We start from the raw sequence: 18,263 nt of genomic DNA, 5'->3' as shown, positions 1-18,263 counted from the left end.
CAGGAGAGAAAATAAGCATCTACAGCGAGAGAAGAGAGTAGATCTGGGACGGCTACTTGATCAAGAAACCTACCAAGTCAGGGAGCTCCAGATAAGTTGTCGTCACAATCTCCTGCGATGTTCGACTTAACTAGGTCCTGCAGCTTTATGTTTTGAGCAGCCCTACGAGTGCTTTTCGCCACTCTCTCCTCTTCTGCCCTTGTCTAAAACAAGACAAATCTTGCAATGTTAGCAGCTATGAGGATGAGATTAGTAAGGACATCTCTGAAAATAAGCTGATTTCTACACTTCCACATTCCCCAATAGAAACTTAGCAACAAGTATTTCCAAATGATTCTGATATCAAAACAAGTGTTATGGTCTTTGTGCCTGAATATCAGCCCCTGCATGGATCGAGGCCATCTAGTAATGGGAGCGAGAGGGAGGAGAGAGGACCAGACAGAGCGAGCAAAAGAACAAGTAATAAATAAGTGATCTTGCGATTCTACTTCCTGCATACAGAAGGGGCATCGAGGATCTCCAGTCCAGCCCTTAGTGATCAAGTTAGCTCTGGTATTAAGCTTGTTTTTAGAGATAATCCAAAAGAGAACCTTAACTTTCAGAGGGATGATAGACTTCCAGATAAATCTATGAATGGGAGATATAATCCCCACATAGGTGATGATAGTATATAAAGATTTGACTGTGAAAGATCCAGATGGGTGGTAAGGCCACCACAGACTGTCATGAGCAGGAGTTAGTGTAACAGGGAGAGTATCAAGGTGAGCAGTAAGCTTTGAAATGTCGAATTTTTCTACTGCAGAGATACCCCTCCTGAGGATTAGGGTGCCATTGCCAAACTAAGTTGCGCTGATAGCCTTAGGATCTTACTAAACTGCCTCTAGAGAATACAAGTTGGCATGCTATAGGGAACAAACTACTGAGAGAATTTGCATTAGACCACTTATCATTCCAGAAACTGCCTGTCATACCATCTCCCACCTGCCATCTAACCAAACTAAAGAAGATAGAGTGGATTTTATGTAAAATCAGAAAAGAATTTTGAAGCTGACTTACTTGGGAGATGCACAAAGGGATTTGCATTATTTTTAGAATAGAGAGAAAAAAGAACTTTACTAATGAGAGAATTCCTATCGAGGACTTTCCATAACCATTTAGAGAGGAGAGCAATATTGAAAGAAGAAATGTCGATGACCCCTAGGCCTCCTTCTTGTTTAGGCTTGCAAACTGTGGTCCAGTTAACCAGGCATTTTGATTTAGAGTAAGTGATACTCCCATTCCATAGGAAATTTCTCCTGATTTTATCAATATCCTGAATCACCCATGTGGGCAGTTTTGATACTCCCATTCCATAGGAAATTTCTCCTGATTTTATCAATATCCTGAATCACCCATGTGGGCAGTTTGAAACATGACATGTAGTAGAGGGGGATAGATGATTTTATCAATATCCTGAATCACCCATGTGGGCAGTTTGAAACATGACATGTAGTAGAGGGGGATAGAGGAGAGAACAGAGTTAAGGAGAGTAAGTCTGCCGCCTATGGATAGGGACTTGTTGTTCCACAATGACATTTTTTTCTTAAGAGAATCCAACAAGGGTTGCCATTCCCTTTTGCTCAGAGATCCTCTCTTGAGAGGAAGACCGAGGTAAGAGAAGGGGAGTGATCCCACAGAGCAGTTGAAAGTGGCAGCAAGAAGAGAGCTTTTATGGGGAATTCTTCCAAGATAATAAAGATTGGTTTTCCGAGGATTTACATGAAGGCCGGACAATTTAGCAAAGAGATACATAATTGTTTTGAGAGTGGTCATATCTGATGGGGAGGCCCTGATGAAAATGATGGTGTCGTCGGCGAATTGAAGGGCTCTGGTATTATTTAACTCACCCTTCAGCTTGAGATCAGCAAGGTCCCCCGAGGCTGCACTATTTGATAACATTTTGTTTAATACATCAACTACAAACAGGAATAACATGAGAGACAATGGATCGCCTTGCTTAAGCCCCCTGAAACATCTGAAGAAGCTTGTGGGGGATCCGTTGACCAAGATAGCAAATTTGGAGGAGTGGAGAAGGTGGTGGATCCAATCACACCAACGGGGGCCAAAACCTTTGGCTTTGAGGAGGGACAAGAGGAAGTTCCAGTTAACACAATCAAAAGCCTTGAAGAAATCCACTTTAATTGCACAAATTTCTTTTTTCCAGAGGAGCAGACGTTACTCATCTCGTGAGCTAGAAGGAAAGAATCCAACATGGATTTACCTGACTGAAAGGCAGATTGAGAATGGTCCACTAGGAGAGGCAAAAAAGATTTAAGTCTATTAGCAAGAACTTTGGAGAAAATTTTGCAAGAACTATTAATGAGGCTAATAGGACGAAAGTCTTTAGGAGATTTAGCACCATCTTTCTTGGGGATAAGACAAAGGTGGGAGAAATTAATGTTGTGGAGAGATTGGGGGTTAGAATGGAGGCATTGAACAAAGTTTATGACATCTGATTTAATTGTATTCCAGAAGGTTTGGAAGAAGAGGATGGGGAGTCCATCTGGCCCAGGAGCCTTGTCTGGGTAGAGGTCGAAGACCGCCGCCTTGATTTCCTCTTGGGAGAAAGGAAGATCGAGAGGAGATAAATTGATTGAATTCAGGGGGTATAATTCGTCTCAGTCTAACTTCAGATTAGAGGCAGGAGGCTGCTGAAAGAGCTTCGAAAAGTAATCATGGAAGGATTGTTTGATATCCCCTTCTTCAGCAATGAGAACATTGTCTTCTATAAGATGAGGGATGAAGTTCTTTAAGCCTCGGGGAGTTGGTCGGGCTGCTGGAGGATGATAAGGGGGCTGGCGACTCGCTGTTCGGCTGGTTGGAGACTGACGATGAGCAGGAGGGGCTGTTGAACGACGAGCGGGGGTTGAGGCGGGCGGTGTTCTAGAGTCGGTGAGTGTGGCGTGCGTTGTGAGTGTCGAGGACGCGTAGTGGCGGCTGGCTGCGGGCGTGGGAGCTGAGGCAGATTGGCGGGAGGGAGTGCGTAGGGGTTGGTCTTTCGGGTTCTGTTTTGAGGGCCACTGAGGCTGTGCTTGGAGGGTCGGGTCGTGTTGGGCTGAGCGACGACATTGTCGTTAGGGGAGCTTGGTATGGCTTGGGCGTTCGGGGATTGGTGTTAGGAGAGTGAGATGGCCGCTCTGGGGATGGGAGGTCGGCAACTATGGCAGGAGGGCAGGAGCTAGGCGGGGTGCTCGGACTGCGGCAGTTTATGGCGTTGCTAGGGAGAATCAAATCGCCGGTTTTGGTTGTTTGCTCCGGCGTGGCATCGGCTGATGTGTTGAGCGGCTGGTTTTGGAGAAACGAAAAGAGAGAGAGAGAATATGAAAAATAATTATATATATATGGATATTTGAGGTTAGGGTTAGGGATAAAATAATTAAAATAAATACTTTTTGATACTTAAAAAATAAACTAATTGCATATTAATTATCTACAATTAAAAACGTACATGTTGAACTAATACAACCGTTGATACGAAATAGTCGAAAATACCCATATTGTACAATTAAACAGAAATAATTAATAAATAAAATATATTTACTTACATTTAAAATCAAATAATTATGGGATAATTCTATACACAGTAAAACGTACTAGTTATACTAATACGATTGCTATTATGTAACAGTTAAAGTAATACAACAAATTATACCAAAAATACGTAATTAATAATGCAAAGTATTATACTAAATAATACATAATAATATTAATAATACAACATATTATTTAAAATAATACGTAATAGTACTAATAACATAACAAATTAATTCTAGAAAATTTTACTACATGAAATAAATTTATAAATATTAAAATTATTTAAATAAATATATAATCAGATTTTTAAATCATAGAAAATTGTAGGAAATTGAGAAAAATACAAACACTCTTTTAAAAATCATAATTAAATATTTTAAAATACTAGAAAATTATTTTAACTAGTATTAAAATTTCATGATCCTTACATTCTACCCCCCTTAAAACAAATTCCGCCCTCAGAATTAAAATAAGAAAGAATCCAAGGACAGAGATATGGAATGATATATACAAGTAGAGGAGACAAGAAACAAGAAACAGTGGGAAGTTACAAGACAAGAAATAGTGGAAAGTTTCGGAGTCAAAAGTGATAAGATAGAGACGAAACAAAATCTATCAAGAAAATAGGATAAGGGCTCAAGATTAGTCTCACGGATGAAATATGATATGTTTCTAAATTGTCTACTATATTCTTACTAGTGAGGACTCAGAACCGTGATCGAGACCGTGACCTGCATGGGCCACCAAAAAAACCTGTCACGCCCCGCTTCCAAAAATACCCGGGAATCGGAACGTGAATAAGCCCGCGACGTATTAGATTGAGAAGAAATATACACTATCTTTTTTTTTCTCAATCCAATACGCTAAGCGTCTAGAAATAAATACAATGCGAAGTCACAGGTCCCCGATCACAATCAGCAAGAATATAATAGACAACTCAGAATAAAAATATCATATCACAAATGGGATAACATCCGAGACATAAAATACGGGTCAAACATGCCCTTATACAAACTATCTGAATGAAATACTGGAGAATATAAAATACAATGATCAAGCGGGAAAGGAATTGCTACAAAAGCAAACTAAAAGAAATAACTAAGCGCGGATCTTCTTCTGCTCTGTCCGCTATACACTCCTGCTGAGAATACTCGGCTTTGGCGCATCTCCAAGCTGAACCTGTTCTTCTTCTAAGTCTGACGTACACCAGAGAAAACAGGTGTACGTCAGCGTGCATGGCACACGGCAAGATCCCAAAAGGAAGAATAGAACGGTCGTGCGACCAATGCAATAATGGTAATAACAATGGAAACATACAACTGAAATACTAATAATCTAAATATAATTTACTACTAGAATAGAATAATCATAATAAATCCAAGGGAATCAACCAAGTAACAAGTCGATCATGCTGCTAGCAATCAGAGTAATCATCCAAGTACATGGTTATACACTAGCTGGAATTAGTACTTAAAAATCTAAAACTCGAGACGTAGTACGTCGAGCGAAATAATCCAAACAAGGAAACCCTCTTGTATATACCATATATCTCGAATTGTAAATAATTAAATATTAATCCCGATTTATGTATGAAAAGAACAACACTGGTCTACATCCCAACAAAACTAACAAAGTCCACTATAAAGCACGCAAGCATATTATTCTTGTTTTACATGTTATTTGAATTGGGGAAGAATATTTTGATGTATATAATCGGGTCCCCGTAAAGTCGTCCCGGGGCCGCCTTCAAGTCAAGTATTGGCCCTCTAGCCCATGTACATAAAACTCACGATATCTCGATAACAAGAAAGCGTTGTGCCTGTTTATATACATGCTATATTCTCCGTCTAATTCCCCTTTATAACCCCATGTTGTCAAATTAATTAAGCAACTGTACATGAAATATTATGCACTAGCCACGGAGTTACCGTCAAACAACTTCTATAAAACTATAAAAATAACCGTGATCCACAACACGTCCGATCAAGAATGCATCGTCTAGTCAAAGCAATAATAATAGTAATAATCAAGGAAACCTCATACCGGGATATCGATATCGAGGGAACTCGGGACTCCTCACATCGGGATATCGATGTCGAGTGAGTATAGCCATGCTTTGAAGCACGCTTATAGATCATACTTTTAACAGAAGTCGTCTTCATGTACAGTCTCTCCTATTGGGTAACAACTAAGTGATAACACAACAAGATTCCACACAGCTATTCATGTTAAGCAATCCCACGCAGGTAATAATATATCACAGACTAATCTAATTAATTAACTCATAACAGATTTAAAAATTGAATGACGAGTCACATAATAATTTATGATAAAACTAAGAATTAAAATGAAATAATTAAGGTTTGGGATCTTGCCTGCGAGACCAAGGAGTCTGATGACGAACGTCGGGGCCGATGCGGACGCGATACGACAGATTTGAACGGTCGAGTCATGACGGATCTACTGGAGGTGGATCTGGACTGCGATGAGGACTGTAGGGACTGACCACGGGGAGTTCGACGGGGCTATGTGGCTGTCGTCAGCGGGATGGATCTCCAACGACGCAGACTGCTAGGCGAGGAGCATCGGGCAGCGGGCATGGTGGATCTAGCGGCGCTCGGAGTGTTGGTCGGGCAGCTGGAGGACGGCAAGGGGGCTGGCAACTCACTGTTCGTATGGTCAAAGACTGACGGCGAGCAGTAGGGGAAGTTGAACGGTGAGCGGGGGTTGAGGCGGGACGGCGCTCCCGCAGGCAGGCCGCTAAGGTGGGGCCCGGTCGTGAGAGGATAAGGCCGAGTGGCGGGGCTCGCGCGGCGTGGAAGCTGACGGCACCATCGCCGACGGCGCGGCGAGAGGGCGCAGGGGTTGTGTCGATCAAGCTGAGGGCGACGAGGCTGGGTGCGGTGGTGTGGGCATGGCGACTGGCATTTGGTCCGGTAGGGAGCTTATGCTGTGGCTTAGGCGTACGGGATTGGATGCTAGGAGAGGGCACCAGCGGGGATGAGGAGGTCGGCAGGCGTGTAGGCGGCAACGAGGCCTAGCGTGGAACGACTGCGGTGGGTTCGAGAGAAACATAAAGGGGCGCCAGTTTCGTGGGTGAGCGGCTTCGTTTTGGGGAAGAAAACGAAAAGAGAGAGAGAGAATATGAAAAATAATATATGATATAATATATAGAATATATAGTATAGTATATTATGGATATTTAGGGTTAGGGTTAGGGATAAAATAATTAAAATAAATACTTTTGGGTACTTAAAAAATAAACTAATTGCATATTAATTATCTACAATAAGAAACGTACATGTTGAACTAATACAACAGTTGATACGAAATAATCGAAAATACCCATATTGTACAATTACACTGAAATAATTAATAAATAACATATATTTACTTACATTTAAAATCAAATAATTATGGGATAATTATATACACAGTAGAACGTACTAGTTATACTAACACGATAGCTATTATGTAATAGTTAAAATAATACAACAAATTATACCAAAAATACGTAATTAATAATGCAAAGTATTATACGAAATAATACATAATAATATTAATAGTACAACATATTATTTAAAATAATACATAATAGTACTAATAACATAACAAATTAATTCTAAAAAATTCCCCTGCACGAAATAAATTTATAAATATTAAAATCATTTAAATAAATATATAGTCAGATTTTTAAATCATAGAAAATTGTAGGAAATTGAGAAAAATACAAATACTCTCTTAAAAATCATAATTAAATATTTTAAAATACCAAAAAATTATTTTAACTAGTATCAAAATTTCACGGTCCTTACATTCTACCCCCCTTAAAACAAATTCTTCCATCGGAATTAAAATAAGAAAGAATCCAAGGACAGAGATATGGAATGATATCTACAAGTAGAGGAGACAAGAAACAAGAAACAGTGAGAAGTTACGAGACAAGAAATAGTGGAAAGTTCCTGAGTCAAAAGTGATAAGATAGGGACGAAACGAAATCTCTTAAGAAAATAGGATAAGGGCTCAAGGATAGTCTCACGGATGAAATATGATATATTTCTAAATTGTCTACTATATTCTTACTAGTGAGGACTCGGGACCGTGATCGAGACCGTGACCTGCATGGACCACCAAAAAAACCTGTCACGCCCCGCTTTCTAAAATACCCGGGAATCGGAATTTGAACAAGCCTACGACGTATTAGATTGAGAAGAAATATACACTATCTTTTTTTTTCTTCTCAATCCAATACGCTAAGCGTCTAGAAATGAATACAATACGAAGTCACAGGTCCCCGATCACAATCAGCATTAATATAATAGACAACTCAGAAAAAATATCATATCACAAATGGGATAACATCCGAGACATAAAATACGGGTCAAACATGCCCTTATACAAACTATCTGAATGAAATACTAGAGAATATAAAATACAATGATCAAGCGGGAAAGGAATTGCTACAAAAGCAAACTAAAAGAAATAACTAAGCTCGGATCTTCTTCTGCTCTGTCCGCTAGACACTCCTACTGAGAATACTCGGCTCTGGCGCATCTCCAATCTGAACCTGTTCTTCTTCTTAGTCTGACGTACACCAGAGAAAGCAGGTATACGTCAGGGTGCATGGCACATGGCAAGATCCCAAAAGGAAGAATAGAACGGTCGTGCGACCAATGCAATAATGGTAATAACGAAAGGAAGAATAGAACGGTCGTGCGACCAATGCAATAATGGTAATAACAATGGAAACATACAACTGAAATACTAATAATCTAAATATAATTTACTACTAGAATAGAATAATCATAATAAATCCAAGGGAATCAACCAAGTAACAAGTCGATCATGCTGCTAGCAATCAGAGTAATCATCCAAGTACAGGGTCATACACTAGCTGGAATTAGTACTTAAAAATCTAAAACTCGAGACGTAGTACGTCGAACGAAATAATCCAAACAAGGAAACCCTCATGTATATACCATATGTCTCGAATTGTAAATAATTAAATATTAATCCCGATCTATGTATGAAAAGAACAACACTGGTCTACATCCCAACAAAACTAACAAAGTCCACCATAAAGCACGCAAGCATATTATTTTTGTTTTACATGTTATTTGAATTGGGGAAGAATATTTTGATGTATATAATCGTGTCCCCGTAAAGTCGTCCCGGGGCCGCCTTCAAGTCAAGTATTGGCCCTCTGGCCCATGTACATAACACTCACGATATCTCGATAACAAGAAAGCGTTTTGCCCGTTTATATACATGCTATATTCTCCGTCCAATTCCCCTTTATAACCCCATGTTGTCAAATTAATTAAGCAACTGTACATGAAATATTGTGCACTAGCCACGGAGTTACCGTCAAACAACTTCTGTAAAACTATAAAAATAACCGTGATCCACAACACGTCCGATCAAGAGTGCATCGTCTAGTCAATGCTATAATAATAGTAATAATCAAGGAAACTTCATACAGGGATATCGATATCGAGGGAACTCGGGACTCTTCACATAGGGATATCGATGTCGAGTGAGTATAGCCATGCTTTGAAGCACGCTTATAGATCATACTTTTAACAGAAGTCATCTTCATGTACAGTCTCTCCTATTGGGTAACAACTAAGTGATAACACAACAAGATTCCACACAACTATTCATGTCAAGCAATCCCACGTAGGTAATAATATATCACAGACTAATCTAATTAATTAACTCATAACAGATTTAAAAATTGAATGACGAGTCACATAATAATTTATGATAAAACTAAGAATTAAAATGAAATAATTAAGGTTCGGGATCTTGCCTGCGAGACCAAGGGGTCTGATGACGAACATCGGGGCCGATGCGGACGCGGTACGACAGATCTGAACGGTCGAGTCATGACGGATCTGCTGGAGGTGGATCTGGACTGCGATGAGGACTACAAGGGCTGACCATAGGGAGTTCGACGGGGCTATGGGGCTGTCGTCAACGGGAAGGATCTCCAACGACGCCGACGGCTAGGCGAGGAAAGTCGGGTAGTGGGCATGGCGGATCTTGCGGTGCTCGGGGTGTTGGTCGGGCTGTTGGAGGATGGCAATGGGGCTGGCGACTCGCTGTTCGGCTGGTCGGAGACTGACGGCGAGCAGGAGGGGCTGTTGAACGGTGAGCGGGGGTTGAGGCGGGACGGCGGCTCCAGCGATGGCGCGCTTAGGTGGCCGCGGTGAGGAGGACAGCAAAGTGGGCGAACGGCTACGGGCGTTGGGAGCCTGAGGCAGATCTGAGACGGGTGAGAGCGCTGCAGGGGGTTGGTCAGCGGCTGAGGGCCAACGAGGGGGGACTGGCGGTCGCGGGGCGTTGGGTTCGGGACGGCCCGACGGCATTTGCGTCGGAGGGGAGCTGGCCTGTGGCTTGGGCGTTGGGATATTTAAACGATGCTGGAAGCAGGCGGCCGCGTGGGGATGAGCGGGAGGGCGGCAGGATAGCGCTTGGTGAGCGGCCGGCGAGGCTGGGCCGGGACGGACTACGGTGGGTTCGAGGGAGAAAATCAAGGGTGGCGGCTGGCTCGGTGGGTTGAGCGGCTGCTTTTGGCGCGAAGATATACGAAAGAGACGAGAGAGAAAGAGAGAGAATATGAAAAATAATTATATATATATGGATATTTAGGGTTAGGGTTAGGGATAAAATAATTAAAATAAATATTTTTGGGTACTTAAAAATTAAACTAATTGCATATTAATTATCTACAATTAAAAACGTACATGTTGAACTAATTCAACAGTTAGTACGAAATAGTCAAAAATACCCATATTGTACAATTAAACGAAAATAATTAATAAATAAAATATATTTACTTATATTTAAAATCAAATAATTATGGGATAATTATATACACAGTAAAACGTACTAGTTATACTAAGACGATTGCTATTATGTAACAGTTAAAATAATACAACAAATTATACCAAAAATACGTAATTAATAATGCAAAGTATTATACAAAATAATACATAATAATATTAATAATACAACATATTATTTAAAATATTACGTAATAGTACTGATAACATAACAAATTAATTCTAGAAAATTTTACTACATGAAATAAATTTATAAATATTAAAATCATTTAAATAAATATATAATCAGATTTTTAAATCATAGAAAATTATAGGAAATTGAGAAAAATACAAATACTCTTTTAAAAATCATAATTAAATATTTTAAAATATCAGAAAATTATTTTAACTAGTATCAAAATATCATGGTCCTTACTCATGCTCACGAAAACGTGGCTCCAAATGTGTGACTCTTGAGAACGCCAACAAAACAGCAAGTCCTCAGAAGGAAACGCGTTCGTTAGACGACGGCGTTATATTTGAGAAGTCGTGCCAACACACGATAGATAGCTCTAGTCATCATGCCGCTGAGTTGTACTATCAGGCTGGGGGTACTAACAGATCTAAAAAAAGCGATACCCAGGAAATAGACTTTCATTGTCCATATGCGAAACTTATCAGAGCAGTATTATTAGCGTGTAGCTACCCCAAGACCGCTCCACAGAAGGTCTCGGTATTCCAAAGGCTTTTCTCTAAAGCATCGAATACTAATCCAAGATGTTTCTGCAAGAAACGATCAGCTGTTCAAGATGACGAACTTCCAAAAGTCATAATTAACATGGCTGATAGAGGAAAGTCAACTTGATCTTCTAGTTCTGACCCACTCAAATTGTATCGTCTAACCCGATTGCTATCAGGAATCATTAGATAAAGGGATTATCAGAGAATGCAGAGGGGATTATCCTTGGATGATGAAACATCAGATGCCAACTCTGCAATCGCTTCTGAAATACGATATCCAGCCTATGATAATCCCGCGACGTACTTATGATCAACACCGAGCAAATGGCCAAAATCATCGAGGATGCTTTGGCTAAGCAAATAGAGAATTTCAAGTTCGAATTGGAAATGGCCATGATGCAGATGAAGGAAGAGCATGAACAATAGATTCGGGCTCTGTCCAATCAACTTGGTGAATCCAACCGTCGTAACATTACTAACCAAGCAGGTAGCGATTTAGATGTGGACGAACACCTCGATGAAGACAACCCTCCGGCTGACCAAAATGCTGGGAGTGGACCTACTGAAGGCAACAATGCTGGGGGTGGTCCCACCGAAGATGACAATGCCAAGGGTGGCCATGTTGTTCCTCTCAGAAATTGTTGAAAGCACGATACAGACGAGGACGAGAAAATAAAAGACCTCGAGAACAAAATCAACACTCTGATGTCTGCTCGAGAGGTGAAGAAGACCAGTATTCTGTGTCCCTATCCAAGAGAGTGAGAGTTGATCCTGTATCCCACGAAGTTCAACCTGATCAACTTCACGCCTTTCGACGGGGAGGGCTCCCCTGCTCAACACTTGATTTATTTCAAGTCCCACTTGGGAGTGTTCTCTGGAAACGAGCCTTTGATGGTCCAGTCATTCATTGGCACCCTTCGCTGTCTTTGATTGGTACCATCGTCTCAAGCCTGGAAGCATCAATGGCTGGGACGACATGGAAAGCTCATTCCTCGTAAATTTCTTTGATGACAACGTCAGGGTATCTATCAGGACACTCTTTGAGGAGAAACGGGAAGACGAAGAGACGGTCGACGACTTCATCAAGCACTTTCGAAATAAGGTGATGAATTGTCGAGATCCAGTCACAGAGGACTTCATCCTCCAAACCTGTCATAACAACCTATCTATTGATATTTTGGAAGTTATGGGAGTATCACCGTCCAACACCTGGAAAGAGTTGAAGCTGCATGGAGAGCAAGCCGTACGCTTTCTCAGAAGGAAGAAAGCAGAAAGAAGCCAACCGACGGCTAACCCTCCGTGGTAAAGAGAAGACACCTATAGCAGTTATTGATGTTAATCAGACGTCGCAACAACAACCCCGAAGATAGCAAAAGACTTCGAATCTAAGACTCTAAAAAGAGTACTCCTTCAAGGATGAAGACATTCCAAACATTTTTGAATCCCTCATTGAGAACAACAAGATCAAGCTACCACCTATCACAAATCTGGAGGAACCTGACAATACTGCGGATCCAAAGTACTGAATGTATCATAAGAGGATCCTTCATCCTACCAATGCTTGTTTTGCTCTCAAAAGTAGCATCTAAATCTTGGTTGAAGCTGGCATCATAACGCTAAATTAAGCCGAATGCACACTTTGAAGAGTATACGAGTATAAATTACTTCTCAATCCTCCAATAGGTGCATGAGAATAAACTGCTCCATGCATACTCTAACAGGTATATGAGTCTAAATTATTTCATTCCTTTCACGGGAACTTACTGGAGAGTGCCATGCTTGGTATTCTTAAGGATAACCTGGTTATCCAACTAATTACCATGTTAGACCCAGTTTCGTAAAGGAAGCTAGGCGTGGATGATTCATGTAATGGAAAGTTCCCAGAAGGATGTTATATGGTGTATTCTTAGGGATAACCTGGTCACTACAGAGAAGTGATAAATGAGAAACTCCTACTCGGACTCTGAATGTTCAAGGGTGAAACACATCTCATTGTCAGAATCAATTCTACCAACTTCCAAGCACCCTTTTGTTGAGATGAGATTTGATCACTTCGTTGGATCAATCTTCCCTTACAAAAAACTCCCACTGGTGTTGATGATTTACAATATTCCACCAAAAAATCTCTCACTGATCAAATTAATTGATGGTGGGTCCACTAAAATTCTTCCTGGTTTAATCCACTCAAAATCCCGCTGTGTCTGTGCACTTAACACTCCCATTATTAGAGTCCAAATATAATGCTTGGAATTTTAGTCTACTAATCTTTGACAATTGTCAAACCCCTTCATATTAAGTCCTTATCACTTAACACCAAGAACCCTTACTGAGTGATTTGTACAAATCAACACTCCCATTGTAATTTGTACTCCCACTCCCACTGTCCACTCGGTCAAACCTTCCTACAGTTAGGACCACAACCAAAATCCTCTCTCGATTCTTTCCATGAATGAGAAGTCCACAAATTAAACGATCATACCTTTAAACAGTTAGGATCATCTCAAACCCCCATTTGGTCAAACATTCCTATAGTTAGGGCCAAAACCAAAATCCTCTCTCGATTCCTTCCATGAACTAGAGGTCCACTTTCAAATCGAGTGATCAAAACTTTTTATAGTTAGGGTCGCCTCAAACTCCCACTTGGTCAAACCTTCCTATAGTTAGGGGAAAAACCATAATTCACTCTCGATAAATAAGAAATTCACTTTTAGTTTGGTAATCAAACCTTCTGATAGTTAGGATTATCCGAATCTTTTCGATTCTCGGAGTAGAGATCGCACTCTTAGTTTCACCTTACCGGATTATTGAATTGAAAATCCCGCTTTGAGTTTCCTTTGTAACTGGAGATAGAATATAAAATTCTTCCTTTCCAGTATCAGATTCATCTAGATTCGGGCTCTGTCCAATCAACTTGGTGAATCCAACCGTCGTAACATTACTAACCAAGCAGGTAGCGATTTAGATGTGGACGAACACCTCGATGAAGACAACCCTCCGGCTGACCAAAATGCTGGGAGTGGACCTACTGAAGGCAACAATGCTGGGGGTGGTCCCACCGAAGATGACAATGCCAAGGGTGGCCATGTTGTTCCTCTCAGAAATTGTTGAAAGCACGATACAGACGAGGACGAGAAAATAAAAGACCTCGAGAACAAAATCAACACTCTGATGTCTGCTCGAGAGGTGAAGAAGACCAGTATTCTGTGTCCCTATCCAAGAGAGTGAGAGTTGATCCTGTATCCCACGAAGTTCAACCTGATCAACTTCACGCCTTTCGACGGGGAGGGCTCCCCTGCTCAACACTTGATTTATTTCAAGTCCCACTTGGGAGTGTTCTCTGGAAACGAGCCTTTGATGGTCCAGTCATTCATTGGCACCCTTCGCTGTCTTTGATTGGTACCATCGTCTCAAGCCTGGAAGCATCAATGGCTGGGACGACATGGAAAGCTCATTCCTCGTAAATTTCTTTGATGACAACGTCAGGGTATCTATCAGGACACTCTTTGAGGAGAAACGGGAAGACGAAGAGACGGTCGACGACTTCATCAAGCACTTTCGAAATAAGGTGATGAATTGTCGAGATCCAGTCACAGAGGACTTCATCCTCCAAACCTGTCATAACAACCTATCTATTGATATTTTGGAAGTTATGGGAGTATCACCGTCCAACACCTGGAAAGAGTTGAAGCTGCATGGAGAGCAAGCCGTACGCTTTCTCAGAAGGAAGAAAGCAGAAAGAAGCCAACCGACGGCTAACCCTCCGAACTCAAGCTTCGTCTCTCGTGGTAAGGGGAAGGCACCTGCAGTAGTTATTGATGTTAATCAGACGTCGCAACAACAACCCCGAAGATAGCAAAAGACTTCGAATCTAAGACTCTAAAAAGAGTACTCCTTCAAGGATGAAGACATTCCAAACATTTTTGAATCCCTCATTGAGAACAACAAGATCAAGCTACCACCTATCACAAATCTGGAGGAACCTGACAATACTGCGGATCCAAAGTACTGAATGTATCATAAGAGGATCCTTCATCCTACCAATGCTTGTTTTGCTCTCAAAAGTAGCATCTAAATCTTGGTTGAAGCTGGCATCATAACGCTAAATTAAGCCGAATGCACACTTTGAAGAGTATACGAGTATAAATTACTTCTCAATCCTCCAATAGGTGCATGAGAATAAACTGCTCCATGCATACTCTAACAGGTATATGAGTCTAAATTATTTCATTCCTTTCACGGGAACTTACTGGAGAGTGCCATGCTTGGTATTCTTAAGGATAACCTGGTTATCCAACTAATTACCATGTTAGACCCAGTTTCGTAAAGGAAGCTAGGCGTGGATGATTCATGTAATGGAAAGTTCCCAGAAGGATGTTATATGGTGTATTCTTAGGGATAACCTGGTCACTACAGAGAAGTGATAAATGAGAAACTCCTACTCGGACTCTGAATGTTCAAGGGTGAAACACATCTCATTGTCAGAATCAATTCTACCAACTTCCAAGCACCCTTTTGTTGAGATGAGATTTGATCACTTCGTTGGATCAATCTTCCCTTACAAAAAACTCCCACTGGTGTTGATGATTTACAATATTCCACCAAAAAATCTCTCACTGATCAAATTAATTGATGGTGGGTCCACTAAAATTCTTCCTGGTTTAATCCACTCAAAATCCCGCTGTGTCTGTGCACTTAACACTCCCATTATTAGAGTCCAAATATAATGCTTGGAATTTTAGTCTACTAATCTTTGACAATTGTCAAACCCCTTCATATTAAGTCCTTATCACTTAACACCAAGAACCCTTACTGAGTGATTTGTACAAATCAACACTCCCATTGTAATTTGTACTCCCACTCCCACTGTCCACTCGGTCAAACCTTCCTACAGTTAGGACCACAACCAAAATCCTCTCTCGATTCTTTCCATGAATGAGAAGTCCACAAATTAAACGATCATACCTTTAAACAGTTAGGATCATCTCAAACCCCCATTTGGTCAAACATTCCTATAGTTAGGGCCAAAACCAAAATCCTCTCTCGATTCCTTCCATGAACTAGAGGTCCACTTTCAAATCGAGTGATCAAAACTTTTTATAGTTAGGGTCGCCTCAAACTCCCACTTGGTCAAACCTTCCTATAGTTAGGGGAAAAACCATAATTCACTCTCGATAAATAAGAAATTCACTTTTAGTTTGGTAATCAAACCTTCTGATAGTTAGGATTATCCGAATCTTTTCGATTCTCGGAGTAGAGATCGCACTCTTAGTTTCACCTTACCGGATTATTGAATTGAAAATCCCGCTTTGAGTTTCCTTTGTAACTGGAGATAGAATATAAAATTCTTCCTTTCCAGTATCAGATTCATCTTTGCCCTAAGATAAGACACCATCCTTCAACTCTAAAATCTGTGCTTCACACGCACGAGGAATTTTATCCCGAAGCCTAAGTAGGGATAAGTTACCGCCTAACATGCCTTGTCGGTTTAGTCTTTCACCGAGTGAAGAAGACACCAGAATCCAAATATGGAGAATTTTGTCCTGAAGCCTAAGTAGGGATAAGTCAGAACCTAACATGCGTTGCCGGTTAGTCCTTGATCATAAAAAGGACAAGAGCCTACATATTCAATATTATGACAGGTTGTTATTAATAACACCATAATTTGTGCCTTACACGTATGAGGAATTTTATCCCAAATCCTAAAAAGAGATAAGTCAATGCCTAACACGCGTTGCCGGTTTAGTTTTTCACTGATTGAAGAAGATACCAGAATCCAAGTATGGGGAATTTTATCTCGAAGCCTAAGTAGGGATAAGTTAGCGTCTAATACATGTTACAGGGTAGTCTATTCCCGTGAGAAAGATGAAGTCTACATATTTAATATTGTAGCACTAAGAGAGTTGACTCTCTTAGCATGCAGAACGGACTTAAATAATTTGTATGCTAGCCTGACTCAAACGGTAGTCGGTAAAGGCTCATCAAACTCATTAATGGCTGAGGGTTTGCCAAAAATCCTATAAATAGGAGAGTTATTGACGCACCAACTTCATTAGTTGGTTTTGTGACTTGAGGATTCAATAACTTCATGATAAAATCCATAAATATAGATGAATCGGCTTTAACAGTTAGTCCTACCGCCCTAACATTTAGGACCGCCACGCTTCAATACATTAAGAGCTTAAACTATGTAGACTCCTAGAAAACGTACGAGTATAAACTGTGTTAACGCCTGTCAACACATCTACAATTTTGCCAAAATAAGGCTAAGGAAAAATTTTGGATTAAAGGATGAATCCATGGAGTTCAATTGCGATCCAGATATGAATTCCCGACGAAGACGATCAGTTCAACATTAACTCAACGACACGAGCTATGTTCAGAAACTTACGCATCAACTTCAGTTCAAGATTTTGACAACAGTAAGACGATAAACGCAACACCAGAAGAACTTCATCTATTCGATAGAATACTGAGTAGATTGAAGATTAAAGCCATTCACAGGTCCTTATATGCGATCTCCTCAACAAAATACTGAAGAGATTGAAAACAAAGCCTATCTTATCCAAATCATTCCAGACTCTTCTATAAAAGAATGAGTCTGAAATACTTTAGAGGGAGTATTTGTAGGCATCTAAAAATGCCTATAGGTGTCCGCATGCAGCTCGAGATGAAGGGAAGACGATGAACATCATCATCCGAGTCAAGAAGGATTATCCAAGTGCCTGTCGTGCTTGTCGGTCAGCTCCAAATGCCATAAAGAAGCTAATGAGCGCATGAAGCACTTCAGCGAAGCGTACAAGTCAACAAGACAACCAGATATGTAAAATGGTAGAAAGTACAAGTCCTGGAAAATCATAAAATACCAAAAAGTTCAACCAAGGCCAATTCACCCGTGCCAACGCGGGACAGCGATAGCTGACCCGCGCCAGCGAGGGTCAGCGGAGTCTGACCCACACCAGCGAGGGTCAGCGATGGATGACCCATGCTAGCGAGGGTTAGCAGAGGCTAACCTGTGCCAGCGTGGGATAGCCACGGCTGACCCGTACCCCCCGCGGGTCAGCAGTACCTGCCACGCAGTCTTGAGCCTCAAACGCATATTTGACGGGTTTTTTTGTTGTTTTC

The sequence above is a fragment of the Asparagus officinalis genome, chromosome 5 (genome assembly GCF_001876935.1).
Source record: "Asparagus officinalis chromosome 5, Aspof.V1, whole genome shotgun sequence".
Lineage (NCBI taxonomy): Eukaryota > Viridiplantae > Streptophyta > Magnoliopsida > Asparagales > Asparagaceae > Asparagus > Asparagus officinalis.
This window is presented reverse-complemented; position numbering follows the sequence as displayed.